This window comes from Dreissena polymorpha, unplaced genomic scaffold (genome assembly GCF_020536995.1).
Source record: "Dreissena polymorpha isolate Duluth1 unplaced genomic scaffold, UMN_Dpol_1.0 chrUn067, whole genome shotgun sequence".
Lineage (NCBI taxonomy): Eukaryota > Metazoa > Mollusca > Bivalvia > Myida > Dreissenidae > Dreissena > Dreissena polymorpha.
The window spans coordinates 135,287-157,403 of NW_026273381.1; the positions used below are offsets into that span (position 1 = coordinate 135,287).

At 35.1% G+C, this 22,117-nt stretch overlaps 1 non-coding gene across 1 annotated transcript; it reads right to left on the reverse strand.

Annotated features, from left to right (window-relative positions):
- Nucleotides 1-17,130: 17,130 nt before the first annotated feature.
- Nucleotides 17,131-17,220, reverse strand: Trnaf-gaa (transfer RNA phenylalanine (anticodon GAA)). The gene is given in 2 exon segments: nt 17,131-17,166; nt 17,184-17,220. It is a non-coding gene; the product is annotated as a tRNA-Phe (tRNA).
- Between the last annotated feature and the right edge of the window lie 4,897 nt (nt 17,221-22,117).

Consider the following 22,117-nt stretch of genomic DNA (forward strand, 5'->3'; position numbering starts at 1 on the left):
TATATAACCACCTGCTTTCATAATATATGTTTCATATATTATGTGACATGTGAAACAAAATGAAGATATGTCTTGTTATGTTACGGTTTGTTGTAATTTTTAGTATATGAACTCAATTTAGACTGCTTTGTTTGATGCCATCGGGGCATGGTGGACATTTGTTATCAGAACAGGATACCATGTGGTCATCATTTCATAATAAAGACTAGTCTGGTTTGTTGCTCAGCAAAGTCTGCTTGTCAAATATTTCAACAGTTGCAACAATTAATGTCAATTAAATGTAACGTCCTATCAGTGTCTTTCCACACATCCAAATATGGGAGGGTGGGCAGATTTGTATGAAAAGCCAGGTTCAATGAGGGACCTGATAAAGAGTAGAATGGAACGTAGAGATGTAAAGATACAAGTAGTATGAGAAACTTATTCATTGGTGTATATATTTATTCTCGTAGTGTGTAAATAAAATGTAGAGTGTATATAATGTGTTGTGAAGTTATAAACTTTACCCCCTGAAAATTGTAACAGGCTACAGTCTAGTAGAATGTATGGCGGTATTAAATAGATGTTGAAATTTCGTGTTCTAAATCTGAACATTTAGATTTAGATTACGATTTGCAGTGACGAAAACAAAACGTATTTTCATTTTAGATTTAAGTGAATTTATAATATTTTGTTGTTGAAAATGTTTGAGCCAACTATGTTTTTGTTTTGTACATTTTATCACATTACAATAAGTATGTGTTGAGGTCGACACTAGGGGGTATATACTGAGCGTATGCTTCATGCATTTTCTTAAAATGTTATCTCATTTAACGTTTAAAAGCTTGGGACGATTCTATCAACATAGATTAAATAAATCTTTACAAGATACTTCATTGAAACCGAAAATACAATTGACACGGAAAGTGTCCTACCTAATTGGACAAAGCTGACTTTATAAAACATTACAATTTACATTCTGATAAAAAAACGTAAGTGATATGGTTTAGCCCGCCAGAGCAGGAAGTGTTTACGCGTAGCTAGTGCGATCCCCCTATGTTCGTCGTTGTGCGTCGTTTGGAGTCACCTTTTAGCTCGTCAATTCAATAAAAGCAGTCAATCATGATAAAACTTACGTTTAATGTCTTTCTTAAAAGTATTTTGACCGAGTTTAAATCGCGTTCACGCTTTTCACATTTGAAATGACCGTTCAAGTTAAAAGTTAAGCGTGTACTTCGCGGCACCGAAAAACAACAGGGCGTGTTACGGAAATTAAATTGTTGTTTAAGTTTGGGTTTTCGCCGTTTTCAGCATAATTCTAGTCATATCACGGCGTTCAGTTAACAAACTCAAACTTGTTCAGGTAAGATTGGTTACCAGTTCTATTAATACATACGCATGTAACTGAAACATGCCCTACCTCGATAAGAGGTTGGGGAAGAATGGTCGTACAAATGTTGTGACCAATATCATGGAAATTGGACTTAAAACGTGACTCCTAAATCGTTAACAAGATTTCTCTAAAGCCATATAAGGAACACTGCCCGCCCCTTGGCGGCCATGTATTTCGACGAACCGGAACGATTTTCAGTTGTAGCTTAGGTATCATTTGAACATATGTTCGGGTCGAGGTTCTTGCAGTAAGGGCTAAATGTGGCATCGAGAGTGTTAACGAGGTTTAACTTTAGCCATTTAAGGAAAACTGTCCCATTCCCTTGCGGCCTTGTCATTTGACGAACCGGAATAATTTTCAGCTCATACGGATCACTATTGGAACAAATGTTCTGATCAAGTTTAATTAATATTGGAATTTAGATGTGACTTGTTAACAACCTTACCATTGATAGGACCTAATGATCTAGTTTGTGACCTCACTTCACTCAAATTTAATATCGGCCAATATAATATTTTGACAAATGTTTGACGAAGTGTCATAACGATTGGACAATACATGTGGCCTCTAAAGTGTTTAGAATGTACATGTACGACAGACGAACGACAATTTAATATGAACAAAGGACAAAAGGCAACCACAAATTTCACCATGAGAAGGTTTTACTCGGGTGGGCAAACTATATTATTATAAATTCGTAAACATAATATTCAAATAAGGAAGCTAACACCTTACACTAAGAACACTATCTCTCAAGAAAAACTCTGAAAAAAAAAGAAAGCGCTTGCAATGCTTTAAATCTGTGATTTGCAAATAACGAATAGTATTAACATTATGTTGAAAAGAAGCAGGATAAGCAAAATTCTGCATGTTGCAGAGGTAACGAGTATGCTATTGCTACCAAAGGTTTAGGGTTAAAGCCTGGAAAGGCAATATTTAACATGTATTTGTTTTCCTTGCAATAATAATAATTCGGATTATTCCAAATAGTATATTTTTATTAGAAAAAAACGTTTCATAACACGTGTTACAAATACAAAAATCTCTGAAGAAGTCATTTTAAATAGACACTACGTATTATGATTGCTACAGGACAATATAATAAGTTTAAATGTACGAGTGATACGTAAAACGAGGTAATCTTCCTCTTTCGCATTTCTTACGGACCAATGTCTTCTTTCTTGTTTTTAGTTTGAAAACAACACGTGTCGCTAACAAAGTTCAATTGACTAGTACTCATGGGTCTAATGTACATGCGTTAACCCACGCCAAACATGCTTTTGAATTAGAATAGCAAAGGTAAGATCAATTGTGTTTTGAAGATTGTGTTTTTCCGGTTTGATTGGATTTGTTACTTCCTCTTTCGAATGTTTTTTAAGCTTATCTGCATTTAACGATTTAACAAATTGCTATTGAGCCCACTTGATGAATTTCTATATAACATGTTTGTATCGAGAATACTTTTTCTGCATGAATGAGTGTTTATTATTGATACAACGTTAATTAGACAAGGCGCACGATCGCTGTTAATAGGCACATACTAATTCGGTTACGTTTATTGGGCAGTTCCTAACCACTGTTCAGGGCTATGACCGCATTGATATCCAACAGAACGTCGGAACTTTTACTAACAAACAAATATTATTGGTACGTATGTATACATTCCAACTATTCTCAGTTAGCGATTTGTTTTAGCCCGCCAGAGCATGAAGTGCTCATGTAAAGCTTTTGTGATCCCCCCATATATGTTCGTCGTTGTGCGTCGTTTGGAGTCACCTTTAAGCTCGTTAAATCACTAAGCGCAGTCAATCATGATAAAACTTACTTTTGTATGTCTTAAAAGTATTTTGACCGAGTTTAAATCGGATTCACACTTTTGACACTTGAAATGAGAGTTCAAGTTAAAAGTTTGGCGTGTGCTTCGCGGCATCGAAACAAAAACAACGTTACGGTTATGAAATTATTTGCGAAGTTTTGGTTTTCGCCGTTTTCAACATTATTCTAGTCATATCAAGGCGTTCAGTTAACAAACTGAAACTTGTTCAGTTAAGATTGTTTACCAGTACCATTTATACATACTTACGCATGCAACTGAAAAATGCCCTACTTAGATAAGAGATAGGGGAAGAATGGCCGTACAAATGTTGTGATCAATATCATGGAAGAAGAGAAGGTTTTTCATAAGGAACACAGCCCCTCCCCTTGGCGGCAATGTATTTCGACGCACCGGAATAATTGTGAAGCTCATGAGAAACACTATTAGAACAAATGTTGTTGTCAAGCTCCATGAATATTCGAATTGAAATAAGACTTCTAGAGTATCAAGCACCTTTTTTTTGGATAGGTTTTAATAACCTAGTTTGTGACCTCACTTCACCCGAATTCATACTCGGCCAATATAATATTGTGACATATATTTGACTTATATTCATTTATATTAGACAATATATGTGGCCTCTAGAGTTTGTTGAATGTAAATGCACAACAGACGAAGGAGGATTCGATGAACGAAGGGCAAAAGGCGGTCACAAATCTTAATATTGATTACGTTGTGCTCGTTGAGCTAAAAATGATATTATAGATTTGTAAACATTATATTCAAATAAGCAAGAGACAAGAATAATAACGCTTACGAAAAATCTGAAAAATACAGCGCTTGCAACGCTTTTAATCTATGACTTGCAAATAACGCATAGTATTAACATCACGTTAAAGGCACAGTATTAGCAACATTCTGCATGTTTCAGAGGTAACGAGTATGCAATTGTTTCCAGAGGTTAAGGGTTAAAACTCGGGAAAGGCAATAATTTACATTTATTTGTGTCCTTTGCAATGCTTATTAATTCGGACTATTCCAAATAGTATATTTTATTAATAAATACATTAAACAACACTTGTTACAAAAACAAAAACTTAAGTAGATACTACGTGTAATGATTGTTACAGACCAAAATCATAGGTTTCAATGTACGATTGAAACGTAAAACAATATAATAACTTTCCCTCTTTCGCATTTCTTAAGGACCAGTATTAACATCAATGTCTTCTTTCTTAGAACGCACACGCATCACTAACAAAGTTCAAGCGTTTAGTACTCATGGGTCTAATTGATCTGCGTCAACCCACACTAAACATGTTATTGAATTAGAATAGCAAAGCTAAGGATTGAAGATTGTGTATTTCCGGTTTGTTTTGGATTTGTGTCTACTTTCGACTGTGTATTTGTTTAAACTCATATGCTTTTAACGATTAAACCAACTGTTGGTTTGCTCACTTGTTGAATTTCTATATTACATGTTTGAAATGGGAATGATGTATCTACATGAGAGAGTGTTTATTATTTTATATAGCTTGCCAAGTGCGAATGATTGACCAGATACTTAAACAATGAAACTCCATACGAGAGATTATACATCAGAAGTTACTTTAGTTATCTTATCCACTACGTGTATTACCAAATAATAGTATATGCATTAAGTAATTAAAACCGGGATCACGGTCTTTGAAAGGTCAATACAAAGCACAACATTATGTCTCGATATGGGAAAGTGCATGTGTGAACTATCTTAGTTTAAGTAATTTAAGATTTAATTTTCACACGACCTATACTATCTATTGAAAGCTTTACGAAATTACCGATCATAAGTTGACTTTGGTGTTTGTCAACAGTGCTTATCGAACAATAGATACAGCATGATATCTCAGGGTATTATTTGAACTTAAAATTATGAAAATAATGTATGATAATTTCTTAACGTGAAATTTGTGGAACAACATTAACATATACACTCTAGATGTAAATTAAAATGTCGTTAAGTAATAAAGATTGGAACAATTAGACTGTCGCCATTGTTATAAGGTTTTCTAACATGCCATTAGGCCATAATTAAAAAAACACTTACGTCATTTGCACTGCTTAAAGGATCATGAGGCCTCTCATTAGATCTTCATTGAATGAACACATACTCTAGTACCTCATAGGCATTGCGCAGAGACTCACGGAGCTTGTAATAAGGCCACCATTGAATCAACACTTACCTGATGAATGTTGCACAAAGAATCATTAAAAACTAACCAAGCGATCAAAAAATTGAAGGAAAACTTATACTTGTCAAAAGACCACCATGAAAGAAATGCTGAAATCAAGGTCACTGCCTTAAAAAATTATAAAATAAGTCATAAGGCCACCATGACAAAACCACTTACATCAAGGACACTGTTGAGATAATAATAATTGAACCACGAGGCCTTCGTGGAAGGCAAACTTTCGTAAAGGGTCCTTCACAGCCAAATATGGAACTTGACCTAAGGTAACTAAGGAAGGAACACTGGTTTAGAAATTTATTGGTCATGTCATTTCTTCACCAAGTAAATAAGTCCAACTTTAAGACCGTTGTTTGGAGCTTACTGGAACCAGTCATGAAGCCATCAAGGAAAAAACATTAATGCTGTTGTTTCAGTTTATGAAAGATCTCCTAACGGCCTCCGCGAAACGAGTTTTTACATAAGTGAACATGTCTATATTAGTTTGTTTAATCTATCATTTAACCACAAATAGCTCACTTGAGAATGGTGCGTCAACTAACGAACCTTTATCTTGTTCTATTGGTACCAGTGTTAATAGTCAAACTAGTATATTTTTCAACTAAGGCACGTGTGTTTGACATTAATTTAGTATTCAGAGGTTTTTAAGAACTTTCTTATGTCAGTGAGGCAAGTAGGTCGAGGCCATTGCACACATGTCTATGGAACCTGTCACGGAGGTATATGTGGGAGCGTTGTACGTATGAGCATTTTTACTATAGCTTTTGTTAAACTTATCGCATTATGAATACGTTATCGCCGTTGATGCAGGGGTGATGATATTTTGAATATATAGACTTTATGTTATGTATATGTATATACATAAGTATAATAATTTTCCATTATGTTTTGCACTTGTGAATTTCAATGTTTAGATGTTGTATTTATCCTAACACTATGGCAAGTTTCTTAGTTATATCTTGCGCTAACAAGTACGCGATTTTAAATAGGCAAACACTGTGATTGTTTGCACATGTATACAATCACAATTTACTACATTCTTAATGCATTCTGTTTATGTTATAATGTACAATTAATATTCAGATGTATTTGGACAATAATGAGTAAGTATTTTTATTTTATAAATGAGTATTTAATCAGGACTGACGTCAATATTCAAAAAGCACAAGCATAGTGTACTTACTTAAATAAAAAGTGCAAAGTCTAAATTAATTAAATATATGCCCCCATATTGTGTACACAATTAAAAAAATCTAAATGTGAATATAACATCCGGATCATTGTATGACAGCACGTCTGCACGTGTAATATAAACTTTATTTGGTGAATACACATATAAACAATCGTATGTTTTATTAAGAATCTATTGTCACAATAATGACAGGAACCGACTCGAAATTCCATTTTGAAAATCAACACTTAACGTAAACCTCGTTCTATATCAATCAACGTATATTTGCTTTAATTAATATTTGCGTTTCATAAAGAACGCCTGCTTCGTCGAAGCGCAATACTGCAAAATAAACCATAGCGTTCAAAATTAATGTGGTTTGTGTCACAGTAACTTTGTTAGAACAAGCCGCGTAGAAGGCTAAGAAGTTTTGTAATTTAGTGTTTATTTGCCGGGTTAAAAGCAAATTCAATACGACTACTGCTCATTCAATCCTTGCGCGGTCGACAGCGAAATGCAAACGCAAGCTCACAGTTTGATGTGTATACAACTATGTTCAAGTAAGTTGTAGTTTATTATTTACTATTTAGATCGAAATTAACAAATGTATATCGTTTAAATCAACATGTTTCAACTACCTAGGGCGCATGCATGTTGCTAATAGGTGCACACATATATGATTTGTGTTAAGACTTTTTTAAACTGTTAAGGGACTTCACAAATGTTCGTTTTTCCGACAAATTTCAGTTAATATGTTCACTTACTAATCTGTAATGTTTCAAATAGAATACTTATACAAGCAAACCAAACAAGTTGAAAGCGCTACCAGTAAGCCAGCAGTATAAAGAATGTTTTTATGAACATATATGCTATGTTAGTACTCAACGTATTTTCTAAAATATGTAGGAAAAGCGTAACAAATGCTTTATTTGTTCACCGATTTAGAATGATGATAATTATCCCCACGCTTTTAAAAGCGTGCGGATATTGTTTTGATATCCGCGCTCTGTCCGTCCTGGCCATTATCTCCTCCCATGGGTCAAAAGTTATGTGGGTAAAATGGGGTAAAATGAGGACATTTTGTTCACTCATTTTACTAACAACATGCGACGCACATGATAATAACTTTTGACCCAGGAGTCAGATCAAAATTCCAGATAGTGCACCGTCGCACATTTGCTCATAGCTACCATGTGTGTTAGTTTCTAGGTTCTAGTGCTAATAGTGTAGGAGAAGATAGTGGCCGACCACGACCACCCAAAAAATGTTGTTTTAACATAATTTCTTCATTTATTCACCAGATGACTTCAAATTAATAATGAACTCTAATACTCTGTTATAACAACACGGTCTATCTCGAACATCCATGTCCACATTATCAACCCCAGGGCCATTGATAAAGGTAAAGGTAGCTTGGTTCCCATCATCTTTCAAATTTATCGAGAGGTCCACGGGTACTACTTCCCCGTACCCCCAAATTTTTTGGTACCCATTTTTTTCGTACCCAAATTTGTTTTCGTTCCAAAATTTTTTTTCGTACCCCAATTTTCCCGTACACCCAAATTTTGTCATACCCAAAATTGTTCGTACCCATTTTTTTTGTGTACCCAATGTTTTGTTCACTAATATTTTGTCGTACCCAAATTTTATTTCGTACACAATTGTTTTTTCGTTCCCATTTTTTTGTACCCGAATTTATTTCGTACCCACATTTTTGTTCGTACCCAAATGTTTTCGTACCCAAATATTTTTCGTAACCAATTTTGTTTTTCGTAACCCATTTTGTTTCCGTACCCAATTTGTTTTCGTTCCCGATTTTTTTTTGTACGCAAATTGTTTATCCTGTTTTTTCTTCAATATAAGACATACCATGTATACATGTATATGACCATAAAACAAAGTGATACCATGTAGCAGCAATAATGTTCAAACATGTTATTCAAGATATGCTAATATATACTTTTTATGTCCCCCACCACTATAGTGGGGGACATATTGTTTTGCCCTGTCTATTGGTTTGTTTGTTTGTGTGTTTGTTTGTTTGTTTGCCCCATCTTTAACATTTGCAATAACTTTTGCAATATTGAAGATAGCAACTTGAAATTTGGCATGCATGTGTATCTCATGGAGCTGCACATTTTGAGTGGTAAAAGGTCAAGGTCATCCTTCAAAGTCAAAGGTCAAATATATAAATTCAAAGCGGCGCAAAAGGGACATAGTGTTTCTGACAAACACATATCTTGTTTGTTCTTGTGAATAAAAAAGGAAAAAAAAGGTTAACATGTATTTATTTCTTTTTTTTTTTGGTTGTTTGTAAAAAAACAAAAAACAACAGAATAGTTATGAATAAGGATGAGTTGCATAATGTGGGTAGAAAGCATACTGGACTTGTTTATGAAAGTTTAATGTGTTCCATTTTTGTTCAAATAAGTGAAGTGTATCATTGTTTAGGGCAATATTTTTTCAATTTCAATCTTCAGTTTTAAATAATTAATAAAGCAGTTCATGATAGGTCTTTGTTTTCTGTATGTCATGCTGAATATATAATATTTCATGAATATAATTATGCAATTCACAGCGTTATTAAACTCTTGTATTTTGAATATATTTAACCCTAAACTGATGATAGTTACACATTTAATTTTTGTTTCTCAAGAAAGGTTGTCGATTGATTCCATAGATTGAATATGTTTACACTCCCAGAAAAGGTGCTCTATTGTTTCAATATGTTCACTACACATATCGCATAGATGTGTTGGATAGGTTGCACTTTAAAAGATGTTTATTTATAGCTATGATTCTCTGGATGTATTTATATTGAAAGTTTTTCAGTGTGCTATCAATAGTTGATTTATATGGCATGACAAATATTTGTTTCCAATTAATTTTTTTTTCTCCAAGAAGGTTTTGCCATTTAGTTTGAGCTTTTGAGATTTCGGGAGGGTTTTTAATTTGAAGTGTGTAAAATATTTTGTTCGTTTTGTTTTGTTTTGCAATTATGTTTTCTACGAATGTTTTTGAGTACATGGTGTGTTTTTTGTATTGGTTACAGCTTTAAAAACTGTTTATCCTACCCTATTATATTTTTGCAGTTCTCATTTTTTTTTTCGTACCCGTACCCAATTTTTTGTTGTTGCATAATTCTTTCGTACCCAAAATATTCGTACCCAATATTTTTTTCGTACCCAAAATTTTCGTAACCACATACACAATTGTGATTATGTAGATACACTTAAATTGATGCCTTTATATCAATCCTCTTCAAAAGCATCGTCACATCAGTACTGTCAGTATTTTGATTCTTATTTTTCATTGATTATCACCACGTTCCGATTTGGAACGGGGGGATTGTGTGGTTATCTCCGCCGTCTTTCCGTCCGTCCGTTCGTCCTGACCACTATCTCCTCCTACATTATTAGCACTAAACCCTTGAAACTTAAACACTTGGTTGCTATGAGCATATGTGCGACAGTGCACTATTTGCAATTTTGATCTGACCCCCGGGTCAAAAGTAATGGGGGTTGGGATGAGGCCGAGTCAGAGATTTTCACATTTTTTTTTAGGTTATTTTACATTAAATTCTTATTTCTACACCGATTTACTTAAAATTGATACTGAACATCTCTTATGACAATACGGTGAATCTCAACTATGCATGACCACATTACTAACCATTCTGCGCCGCGTTCACATAGACCACGCCCAACCAAAATTTTATTTTAACATAACTTCTTCATTTATTCACCAATTGACTTCAAATTAATACTGAACCTCTCTTATTACAACACGGTCTATCTCGACCATCCATGTCCACATTACCGACCCCGGGGCCCCACCAAAATAGGCCTTGCCCACCCAAAATTGCCTTTTAATATAACATCTATGCGGCGTGGGGATACGCGTCGGCCTCTGCCGCGCCACTTTTACTGCATAAATGAATTAATATTTTTTAACATTTTTTTGTAAGGAGTATTTTTTTTCTTGTTTCAACACAATTTGTACATTCTCTTTGAAACTTTGACAATTATATTCAAAATCTCCATTTTACCAAACTGTGAACAGATCCCTTTAAATCATGAGCGATCGTATTTATCGTTGAAATAAGTAAACAAAAATCAAATGCATTGTGTGGAAATAGCTCTTACGTTTGCTTACTTAGTTAAGGGGTCAAGACAAGCCTTAACCCGTGCCCTAAAGCAACATAATATGGCTTGGTGTGCGTTTACTGTAAATAATCAGTATTTTCCAATATTTAGGTTATATTATCTAAAAAGAAAGTTCTGTTAAAACTAACCATCCTGAAATTTAAATATCGTGGTCAGAGTTTAAGAGATCTAAACGGTGTAATAGATATGAAGTCCGCCTTTCGATCGGTAGGTGTTGGTTTCGATCCCCTACGGGAAGCGATGTCAGGATTTCGGACACCAAGCACTGACTCTTCCCTTTAATACAAATTCATTACAATGCGATGAACTGTCATTATTTGCCGATGATCATCTACATGTTTTGAATCAGGCGTCAAAGTGCTTATGCAATGTTTACATAGGGTGTTTTACTTTGTGCCAGCCCAAATATACTATCCGTATCATATCTTCAATGCAACGCTGTTTTATTGATATTCACTATTTTCAAATATAATTATCACTGTCTCAAACTTGTGTATATCGACAGAATGTAACTACGAGTCTACATTGGTTTCAGTTCCAGCCATTTAATCGTTTGTGGAAACGGACACTTAACAAAACTTCCTTGCATCCCTTTGTTTCTCTGTACGAATCGATTGTTATGTTTAAATTGCGACCGGAAAACAAATGCGAAACCGAAATTTCTCAAACTTTTCTTAAGTACCCTTTTCGATAGCATGGTCTTTGTGATCATTTATTGTTGGTGTTTATATAATATTTTCATTTCCTCCATCGAATTTCTTTTCTTCGAAATAGCCTTTCCGATGGGATTTTTTCTATAATACCTTGGGATTTCATGTTTTTCCATGGGATTTTTTCCATCCGATTTTTTCCCCTTGATTTGCGGAAGGGAATGAATCTAATGAGATCTATGGTATTTTTGAAAAAAACGTTATTTCTTCGCGTATTTAAGAATTTAATCTTTATTTAATGGCTTTAAAATCGTTTATGCAGATAACATAGTATATTTTTGAGTAAGAAAAAAATCACATTGTTCAAATGGAAAAACAATCCCATTGGATTTTTTCTTATTTTGAGAGATTATTCAGGTTACTTCCCGATTCACTATATTGTATTGAATGATGAACACGTTACGCGATTTAAATGCGTTTATTCGTGTTTAAAAAATCCATGATATTTTTATCCCATGCGATTTGCTTTGAAGCGATTTCTTCCGATGGGATTTTTTCCCAATGGTATTTTTTTCAATAGCCTATGGTCGAGACCACTTAAGTTTGCCAGGGAAGTGGTAGTATAAATGCATCGCAGTTGTATTGACAAAGATGTCATACTGTACACAGCGCTGATCTTGATTTCACGGCAGAAAATGAAGTCTATATGAATATTGATCTCAAAATGGCCCTCTGCTATAACTAATATTGAGAAAGTACAACAGCTTGACACTAGTCGCATAAAATAATTTTTGTATAAATAATTCAAATTCATATACACATCATTAAGATCAACCGCTAATGGGAACATTTGTTTGACGACTAGCATAGCTTCATCCTATATTGCGCATCAGCACAGTCTGGTCTGGTCAGGAGCTACGCTGTCCGCTATTGAGTCACGCCATGTTTTCTAGTGTTAGAGAGAACGTGGACGCTCCTGACTAGTATGTGTGGATGCGCAGGCTGGGCTGGGCGTTTATGCCATAAGATTCATTTTCGCATGACGCGGCTCATATGACTTTCTCTAGTATAATTGTATTAACATTGATATTACACTATCAATTGTACCAATTAAGGTTAACTTTATACAAAAGAGGCATAACAACGATTGCATATAGGTGACATAATTAACATAATTTATAAAGCGGACTCTATGACGTGCGCACGTGATAGCTCTGACCCACGCACGCGTTAGCTATGCGATAACAATGATGTGCGCTCGTGATAGATATGACTTACGGACGCGTTAGCTATGTTATAACAATGACGTGCGTCGGCGATATATATGACTTACAAACACATTAGCTATTCGATAACAATGAGGTGCGCACGCGATAGATATGACTTACGCACGCGTTAGCTATGCGATAACAATGGCGTGCGCACGCGATAGCTATGACTTATTAACGCGTAAGCTTTGCGATAACAATGACTTTAGCACGCGATATATATGACTTACGCACGCGTCAGCTATGCGATATCAATTACGTGCGCATGCGAAAGCTATGACCTATGAACGCGTAAGCTTTGCGATAACAATGCCTTTAGCACGCGATATATATGACTTACGCACTTTACTTTAATAATATTTTATTGCATTTTCTTTCGTACATGCATTCATACAAATATACACATGATGCATAGTGCATAGAGTAGATATAATACAAATTGATGTTATCGAATGTATAGAAAAAAGCAAAAGGGTTGGGTCACAAGTTTTAACAACATTAGATGACGACCCTTCCCAGTATTTCCGATTCGGTAAATAGGGACATTCAAAGTGCACATCGTGAGTGTAATATAAACAATTCAGTAAGTGAATAAATAGACTTTAGCTGACGACAAAAACATTTGGGAAAACGTATTAACAAAGAGTTAGTGTCATTCACTGTTTTACACTCAAAATGGTTTAGAGAAAAAATGTAGACTAAGTTTAATGAGAATGTTATAATATAACAATTAACTGAACTAAACATATATATATATATATACACACAAAAGAAGTGAAAAGAAAACAACAAATACAAAAATAAATAATTAATTAATTGTTCCACAACAAAGAATACAAAATAACAATACATTGCTCCACACAACCCGACTCTACGAACTACAATATAGCACATAATCTGCAGCGAAAATTCTTGATCTCTGTTCAATAAGATGAACAAGCGAACAACATTGAAAATGTGTTTACAGTCAAATATTTAAATGAGCCTGTTTGAAGTTTTGATATATCGTTGAACTTCCAAAAAGAACACATTGTATTGGTTATCAGTTAGTTCTGGGATACCGTATAATAGTTTGTTTGCATTTAGAGTGTGGTATGGACGAGTGTTGGTAAAAAGCACGATACGTTGCTCGGAGAAAAGAGGACATTTGAAGAAGAAATGATCTACGTCTTCGACAGTACTATTACAAGCCCATTTTTGATAGTGGTTTAAGTTTAAATCGGAATTTAAGTCGCTACAGTGGTTTCTTAGCCGAGCATGTAGAATTTGTTGCTTAAGTTCGCCAACAAGAAAATACGAAGGAACTATAGGAGGATTGTACTTCCTCTTTACTGCACTTTTAAAACTAGAAAACGTTGGTAAAGACCTTGTATCTATGTCAAGTTCGTTCCATAACTTAAGAGACGAAGGAATAGTTGAATTTGAGTAAATCGCAAGTCTACGAGCGATTGTTGCATAGTCGCCACGATTACGTAACAGGTAAGGAATGTTATCTGTTGTGGCTGGGAAAATATCGTTTAAATATTGTGGCACCTTTATTGTGTTTATAAACGAAAACAAGTTTTTGAATTTTCCGTCTGTCATCGAGAGAAACCCAACCAATTTCTTTTAAAAGTAGAGTAATTTTAGTTGATCTTGTTAGTCCTGTTACAAGACAAGCTGCATCCAATTGAATTTCGTCTAACAGTTAACAGTTGACTTACGCATGCGTCAGCTATGCGATAACAATGACGTGCGCACGCGATAGCTATGACTTACGCACGCGTAAGCTATGCGATAACAATGACGTATACACGCGATAGATATGACTAACGCACGCGTCAGCTATGCGATAACAACGACGTGCGCACGCGATAGATATGACTTACACACGCATTAGTTACGCAATAACAATGCCGTGCGCACGCGATATATATGTCTTACGCACGTGTTAGCTACGCGATAACAGTGACGTGCACACGCGATATATATGTCTTACGCACGTGTTAGCTACGCGATAACAATGACGTGCGCACGCGATAGATATGACCTACGCACGCGTAAGGTATGCGATAACAACGACGTGTACACGCGATAGATATGACTTATGAAAGCGTCAGCTATGCGATTACAACGACGTGCGCACGCGATAGATATGACTTAAACACGCATAAGCTACGCGATAACACAGCCGTGCGCACGCGATATATATGTCTTACGTACGCGTTAGCTACGCGATACCAATGACGTGCGCACGCGAAAGCTATGACCTACGCACGCGTTAGATATGCGATAGCAATTACATGCGCGCGAGAAAGATATGACTTACGCATGCGTTAACTATGCGATAACAATGACGTGCGCACGAATGCGATAAAAATGACGTGCGCGAGAATCTTAGCGGGCTCGCAACTCACTCGGGGTAAACTCGTGAGAGTCTTGACAAAGTCGCAGCTGATTCGTAGACAGCTCACGTGATCACCGATTTACCGATTGAGTCACGAATTACCTACGATTCATTACGACGCCAAAGAACGCACTACGACGCTGTTACGAGTCAACTGCGATTAAATTCAGTCTTGGAGGTCCTGGCCAAATTCTAAACACGTTTTAAATCTGGCCACGATTTTTCGGGAGCTCACGATTTGCAGGAATCACTTACGACCGGCCCATGACTAGCTACAAATAAGTTAGGACCTTCGCCGATTGAGCTACGAATGTCCCCGACCTCAAAATATTGGAAACAAATCGTGAGGAATCGGGTCGTAGTGTAATACCCCTTTTAAGCATCTTATATGTTGACAGATGAATACATGGATTACATGGTGGCTTTTGCTTGCGACGAATAGCTTCAAGTTAATTGTACTTTAAATGTTGTTTCTTTTTGCACAGAGGCGTTCATTATGCTTTGCGTCTAATACTTATGCATTAATATATTTAACAAGATAAGTATTGATGCAAAGCATCAAAGGGCGTCGGGAATTTCAGTGTAAAAGGCACTCAATGAAGTTACATGGAACGATTTTTTTTCTACTGTAAATATTAATATGTTGGCCGATTATTTTAAACAAAATAGAAAAAGATACTGGTATAACCATTATCTATGATTTTGTGTTATAACCCCCAAATAACCATTATTTATGATGCTGTGTTATAACCCCCAAATAACAATTATCTATGATTTTGTGTTGTAACTCCCAAATATTTCATAGTTCATTTTATTTACATTGGTTTCCTTTTTTTACTGGTATCCGTGTGCAGTTTTCATTAATGGAACAGAACTGTGTAGGTTTTAAAAAAATCTGCTTCATCTAGCGTAATTTCATATTTTTCTCAACTTCAAGGGGAGATGATTCTGAACTTATTCTTACTTTGCTCATTTACGATAGGGGTTGAGTACTCATTGATATGAAAACACTGTAAAAGTTTGAAAAGAAAATTGAATGAAAACTGTAAATTGTATAAAGAAGCTGCATTTCACAATACTTTGAAATTCAGTAAAAGATCATAATAGATTTATTGCTCCGATATTCATCATTTTCAATAGGGTTCGAATAATACTGTTATAAAAACACTTAACAAGTTTGGAAAGATTCAGACGAAAGTTGCGAAATCTTTTAAACAAGTGGAAATTGTTTATTTTTTCAAATTTCATAGAAAAAAAATCTGGACTTATTGTCCCGATGTTTCTCATTTTAAATGAAGTAAAAATGCTCATTGATATGAAGACACTGTAAGTTTGGAAAGAATCTGATGAAAAATGTTGACATAATCACCTAACCAAGCAGTTTTTCACTTTTATTTTTAAATTCAAAGAGACATAATTCTGGACTTATGGTCCGATATTGCTCATATAGAGTTTGGGTTGGGTCCTCGTTGATAAAAATAAAACCTGTGAAAGTTTGGGAACAATCGGATGAAAATTTTGAACTTCGAACAAGGATTTCAAAATTTTTCAAATTCTAAGGAAGATAACTATGGACGTAATGGTCGGATAATGCTAAAGGGCCCATACCACCTGGATAGTAATACGTGTAGCGCTTCGCGCTCTATATGTGGTTCTTAAAAGAAAACTCCGAGGAGTGCTTGACTTTAGGGAAACGGTTGCTGGGACACAGCTCCTCCTTCATAAGCGGCTGCTTCCTTTATCGCAACTCATTGTTACAATCAATAATACGTGTCGCGCCTCGCGCTCTATATGTGTTAGGGATAGGCCTATGATAGACAACCAAAAAATACATGGATAATAGATGTGTTGTTTGCATTTATTTGTTAATATAAAAACACGTGTATTTTTTATAAGATATACAAGTGATGTATGAAATTTTATTTAACGTTGTCACCACGTTGCATCCATTAATTTTAATTAAAATGTCTTATTCGAGTAAAATGGATTTTAAAATGTCTACATAAAATAAAGCTTTATTATATTTAATAACCTGACTGAAAAAAATTGTCAGCCGCCGAACTGTTCCGTTCGTGCCGGAACCCGGGATTGAACCGGGGGCCTTTAGATGACTGTTGCGTAAACAACTTCAGTCTAACGCTCTCCCAACTGAGCTATTCCGGCTAACATTCACTTATGTACTGCTATTTGGTCCACAAGTTGTGTATAGCGATCGTTATTATATGTCTATTAATAAACTAATGCAGTGTACGTTTTCGTACCACTACGCCTTCCAATAAACTTGCTTGCGCGATAGGTCGTCAAATATCGTACTACATTGATTCTCCACTAAATTAGCAAATTAGAAAAAGTTTCGCGTATTTGCCCAGTCCTTGTGATCTTTCCCCTGTGATCAATTGTGGATCAATTATTAATTAAAACAATTAGCTTTGCATTATTGGCAATAAATGTTGTAATAAATGTAATAGGCACAAATGCAGTACTTATTTACACTAATTTACACACAAAAAACCAGTATGCAAGATATTCTTAAAACAAAAATATATACATTGATCCGTAAAATAACTTCTCCTCCCATAAGCGAAAACAAATGCATTGCATACTAGTCGCCGTCCTCCAGGGCGACGCCAATAACAAGATGCATGTTGACGCATTTAAATACTTGTTTCCGGCATCAATCAATCGTCTGGTTTGCATTCAACCATTGAGTAGTTTTGACAAAGTGTGAGATTTGGACCGAAATTTGATTTTTGTTTTCATGTACGTGTTGTTTTCTGTGTTTGTATAGTGTCTGGTGTCGTATTGACTAGCAATTGATCACTTACCATACATAAAGTACTTTGTGCTATAATAAGGTGTCTGACAGGTTGACGCAGCTTAAGATTTACATTGTATATACTTCCCATACCAAATCAGTTCGATAGACACTAAAATAAAGACACAATTCCTCGTAACTATTTCATAAAGTGTGCGTTATACCGATTAATTAACTAATCAATTAATTCTTAGAGAAATGCACACATAATAGTGCTTAAGCCTAACGTGTCAAACGTTTTGATATTACCATACAGCAATTTAGCCCTGTGCTTATGTGGTTTTCAACGTTATACAAGTTTTTACAAGTAATACATAGTGCATATATTTGGCATATCTCGCAAACACGTATATCGGTACGTTCATAAAAGCTTAGCATTAGGGCAAATTTATAATTATCTTAAAAGCACACAGAGCTTTTGTATTACTTTTTACTTACAAAGAAAACGCGCTAAAGGTTTTATACACATTTAATTGAATAAGGTTTTTCCACGGAATAAGTTCATCGTTCTATGAACATAAATACTCAAAATCAACGACTATTTCGTAAAATATTTCGTAAATTAAAGTTAACCCATACAAAATCAGCGTTCCTTATAGTAATAGCCAATATTTCAACGCTAGATATGGTAGGGTAACACAGATTTAACGAGATATAAAATGCTTCTTTTTATTTGTTGTTGCACACTATATTCCATTTCAATTTCCTGCAACTATATTTATTCATACGACACACGAAAACTAACTTGGTACATGAACATTTGTCGAATATATTGTTCAACAAAAAAGAAAAAAAGCATTTTGTATCGTGTTAAATCTATGTTACCAGACCACATCCAGCTTTGAAATTTTCGCTATTGCTATACGAAACATTGATGTTTTATGTGTTAACTTTCTTTCCTTTTAATATTGTACGAAATATTTGTTGATTTTGAGTGTGTATGGGATTTTAAACGTCTATAACAGGCTTATATAATGAAACTAGTTAATACACGTATGTGTGCCTTTTGGTATGTTCTTGATAAAGTACGTAATATCGTAGTTTCACGAGATTATAAAATGTTAACACAAATGTTTTTCATGTGAAATCAAAAAAGATTGTCTCGATCTGCTAATCATAGACCCGTATTTGTTTTTAACAGATTATTATAGTAACAGTATTATTATAGTATCGGACATGCTCGTATCTCCCGAAGTATGTGAACTTACGGCGTGGAGGGGGATATGTTTACACGAGATAATTAGCTTTTGGGCACTGGTAAATAATTCGTAGGAAAGACATAATCAAAGAATTAAGATGCATGTTGTTTAAAGCAGGTTTTAAAACTTCTGACAGAATGGAAGCCACCATATTTTTGGGCCATATAAAGCGGAATGAATCGCGCATTGCAATGTCTTTAAACTGTGTGTATTCACATTGGTTTCCTAATATTTCTTTAATACGAATTAGGTATCTGGTTTACAAGGTAATACGTTGTTTGCCATTAATTAAAACTTTCCTCAAAGAAGGAGGGTGACATACATGTATTTTTAACCGAGCACTTTAACTTTAAAAGTTCACGAAACAACGCAGTCAAAACTTAAATAATTCTTATAAAGCATCAGCTCATCATACATCTCTAGTCTATACACGCAAAGCCTAAGATGAGACACGTTGAATCGCTATACATTTCGGCTTATCAAATAATGTCAAACTTGCTCAATATTTTATGTACATTTACATGATATAAAGCTTCTACTGTTCAATACTTTATCATGTACATTTCCATTCTAAAAATGTTTTTAGACGATGTGATATATATTGCGCTGGTTATATTGTTCCTTATGAAACCGAAACGAACGTACACATCATTTGATTACTGCAATTTATTTAATAAATAATGCATATTAGCTTAGAAATAAAAAAAGTTGTTTACTATTCAAACTGATGTACTACAAAGTACAGTTATAGTTGATGATGGTCTGTTGGATATGTTTGAATTAACTGTTCGCTAATTATCGTTTACATGTTTGCTAGCACTAAACCATTTGTTCAAATTCGGTTATTGTAATCCTTCAGTTTGACACAGAGTTACAATACAATCGCCTGCAAAGAAGTTCAAACTTGTCGCTGCAGAAGCGTTACAAGCAATGGAGGCGCCGGATGTGGGAGCGACTACTGGGGCAACTCCAGTGGCAGTCAACGACCACGGAGCCATGGAGACGGTTGCGGAGGACACTGTGGAGCCAAGAACGAGCAAATGTGAGCTGAATATATATAACCATGTGCCACTGGCTATTTGAATAAACAATCAACGGAACATTTATAAAATAATTGTTTGCTTTTACCGAAAGCTTATATCAACACTGAGTGCAAAGTAAAGGGGGAAATTCACAAAGGCCACCATTTTACATAGAGATTATTACATAACATCGTATCTAAAATTTGAATTGACTCTGTTTTGTTTGCAGTTAGGTTTAAAATACGAACTAGCTCCGTTCAACTAATGTATATTAATTTTAAATACGCCACATATTATTAGTACAAAAAGGTTGTCCCAACACAAACGGCCGAGGTTAAAACTGTCTTCTTTAATTTGCTCACATGTTCTTTACTGTTAACACTTGAAACGTTGTAATTTATTACACTATAGTTTCATTCATAGGTGCGCGGGAACTGAAATCATACGCAATAAGAAGGAAAGAAGACTTTGAATCGGTTGCAATGGACGGATGTGACGTTCGGGTTGCCAATACGGAGGCGGCTGTGCAAGAAGTAAAAGCACAAACACGAAAATGGAAAGAGAACCTTGAATCCGTTATGGACGGCAGTGACGTTTCCGTTACAAATACTGAGGCAGGTTTGCGAGAAATAATAGCATATACAATGAAAGGGAAAATAGAAAAAGATGACCTTGAATCGACCGAAATGGATGACAGTGACGTTATTGTTGCAAACACTGAAGAAGGTGTTCGGAAAGTGATAGCACACACAATAAAAGGGAAAGAAGACATTGAAACGACCGTAATGGACGGAAGTGACGTTCTTAATGCAAATACTGAGGCATGTGTGCGGGAAGTGATAGCATACACAATAAAAGGAAAGAAGACCTTGAATCGACCGTAATGGACGGAAGTGACGTTCTTCATGCAAATACTGAGGCATGTGTGCGGAAAGTGATAGCACACACGATTAAATGGAAAGAGGACCTTGAATCGACCGTAATGGACGGCATTGACGTTGTTAATGCAAATACTGGAGCATGTGTGCGGGAAGTAATAGCACACACAATAAAAGTAAAAGACGACATTGAATCGGCCGTAATTGAAGGAAGTGACATTCTTAATGCAAATACTGAGGCATGTGTGCAGGAATTGATAGCACACACACTAAAAGGAAAAGAGGACATTGAAACGACCGTAACGGCTCTAGTCGACGTTGCAAAAAGAGAAATCCAAGATTCCAAGACAAAGAAGGACGACAAGGATTACGAATCGCAATACAAAGGTAAGCATGCATGCATTTATTATGCATAAATATTCTTTGTTGTAAACAATTCAAACTGTTCAATGCTTTAGGAACACATGAATGAAATACCTGGGAAAAAATGCGTTTTTAAGGTGTAAATTTGCATTAAAACGCCATGCACTGTTTCCAATAGAAATAGTACAGTTTTCATTATACGATGGTTGTCCCAAAACTCTGTGAATAATTAAATGAACATACTAATTCTAAATGTATGACCTTTTTGCATATATATTATGTCAACATATTTTATTTAACTTTAATCGGAACCTGCGTTAATCTGAGAATTGTCATTAATTATAAAGAATGCATTATATCATTGCGTTATTAAACACGTATAAATATGAGTTTGAATCAACATCAAGCAATTATGCATATTTAAGTTCATTAAATTTTACCGCTATTATTTTAACGCCGTGTAAAAAGTAATGCCGTCCACAGCGAAAAGAAAGAATGCATGGCAAAATGTTCATTTATTGTACTGATTTCGTAATGATACCTTTCTATACTGTTTAAAAATGCGTTGTAAAGAACAGTTCAACGTTATTTTTTCAACGCAAGTTTAGACGTGGCTGAGAAGTAAAAACCGATAAAATAATTATTGAAAGGGGTTAAACCATGATAGATATACCAATATACAAACATTCAGACTAATACAAAGTGAAGAAGGGACCAGCAGTTTTAACGTCGGGATGAATTTTTTTCTGCAACATTCTTATAATAATGTTTTGACACTTTCTT